The sequence below is a fragment of the Lucilia cuprina genome, chromosome 2 (assembly GCF_022045245.1).
Source record: "Lucilia cuprina isolate Lc7/37 chromosome 2, ASM2204524v1, whole genome shotgun sequence".
Classification (NCBI taxonomy): Eukaryota; Metazoa; Arthropoda; class Insecta; order Diptera; family Calliphoridae; genus Lucilia; species Lucilia cuprina.
The window spans coordinates 65,411,311-65,413,697 of NC_060950.1; positions in this window are offsets into that span (position 1 = coordinate 65,411,311).

Genomic DNA, 2,387 nt, shown 5'->3' on the forward strand with positions numbered 1-2,387 from the left:
ACTAGAACTGAACTAGAACTGAACTAGAACTGAACTAGAACTGAACTAGAACTGAACTAGAACTGAACTAGAACTGAACTAGAACTGAACTAGAACTGAACTAGCACCAGACTTGATCTAAGTTAATGTTATTATAGAAAATTTTTATGCAAAATTTCCAAAAACTTTTTACTTACCAAGGCCATAATTAATAATTGATTTAACATTTTGAACCAAAAATATTATTGTTGTGACGTGTGTGATATAAATTAAATTTACATTGATTTTAATGACAGAATTCCAAAAAAAAGTTATAAACTTAAAATTCGGTTATAACTCTTGTTGTCTATTTAAGGAAGCGTTTAGTTATGTAGTTAAAATTTGTTCAAGATATCAGAAACTTTATCTGAATATACTTTTTGATTTAGTATTTTTGTTATAATTTATTATAATTTATGTCGTTAAAGATTTGTAAACATTTTTGGATTTAAGTGTGTGCCCGACCGTACATAATCTTTTTTAATTAATTACTAAACTCCAATTTAAGCTGTTAAACTGTTTTATTAAAACTATGAATTTTTAATTGTGTAGATAATCAGATCTATGTAGAAATATATAAATATTCCAGGGGACCCCCTACCGAATGATTTAGTAGATAAAGTGTTAAGATTTTTTCTAAAACTTATACCGCCATTTCGAGCATAATTAAGTAATTAATTATAATAAATCTTTTTTTTTTTAAATTATGCCTTTAAATATGAATTAAATAAATAGTTGAACTATATTATGAAGTTTAACTTGAACAGGTTAAAGTTTAAGAGTGGGTGTTTCTTTTGGATGGGAATAAAAAAAAGTTTTGAAATATTAATCTATTCAGTGGTCATGACTTTAATGCTGATTAATGAGAATTTAAAGATTTTTTAAAAAGCGAATATTTGAAGATAAGGAAACAATATTTTAAATAAATAACTTTTCTTCATTTTACTTGTTTTATAAAATTTGCAATATTTTCCCCTAATTTTAAAATTGTATTCAATTTTTTAAAAACCTGCTTAATAATCTTAATACCTTTAAAGCTAATAAATCTTTATTGTCTTGCCAACTAAATATTTAACAAATTTTACAAATATTTGAAATACCTAAAATCAATAAATAACTGTTTGAGTTTCATTTTGAAATGCAATCAACCGTTTCCTTTTTCAATTAAAAATTCATGCCACACTTTAACTTCACAGTCACAATCATCATCATCATTCTCTATATGAAATTGTTATTACAAATTGCCTACCAAACGAATACTCTTCATTTTTCAATACATTTCTATTCGATTGATAAAATAAAAACAAAATATTAAATAAAAAATATAAAAACAAAACAAATAAACCGGTTCAAATAATAATATATAAACCAATTCCCAAGTTATGTGATTATAGTTCCCCTCCCTTTTAGCACCAGCGTGGAAAGAGCAATAAAAAAACTCAAATAAAACACTTGCCACATTGTATAGCAATGGGGCATAAAAAATAACACTAAGTGGCGCATAGTAAAATTAACAATGATGCCAGATGTAGCGAAAAAAAATATACCACGAAAAGTGGGGAAAAAATCTAGAACTAGAACAGAACTAGAACAGAACTGGAACAGAAATAGAACAGAACTAGAACAGAACTAGAACAGAACTAGAACAGAACTAGAACAGAACTAGAACAGAACTAGAACAGAACTAGAACAGAACTAGAACAGAACTAGAACAGAACTAGAACAGAACTAGAACAGAGCTAGAACAGAACAGGAACTAGAACAGAACTAGAACAGAACTAGAACGGAACTACAACAAAACTAGAACAGAACTACAACAAAACTAGAACATAACTTGAACATAACTACAAAAGAACTAGAACACATCTAGAATATAACTACAACAAAACTAGAACAGAACTACAACAGAACTACAACAAAACTAGAACAGAACTTGAACAGAACTAGAAGAGAACTAGATCAGAACTAGAACTAAATCCCTTCCCTTTAAGAAATCTCTTGTTTTAATTATCCACCATCTGTTAACATTGTTTTTGCCCTCACCAAAAGGCGCTATGTTTTCAACACGCACACTTCTTTACTCACATCGTGCGCTGAGTGTGTGCTTCATTTGCTCACTCATCGATGCTTTTAACAAGCTCTTTGATAAATACTACAGTATCGGGGAGTACTTACTTAGGAATATGAAAACATACTTGTGAACAACAAAGCAACACCAATAAAAACAACAACAACAACTGCAGCAACAACAAAAGCATATTGCTTTAGGAGTTGAAAAACAAAGAGTTTATTTTTTGATATGAGGTAATAAAGAGTCATATTAAATGCATATGGTAATTATTATCGTCTACAAGTGACCGACTGAATAG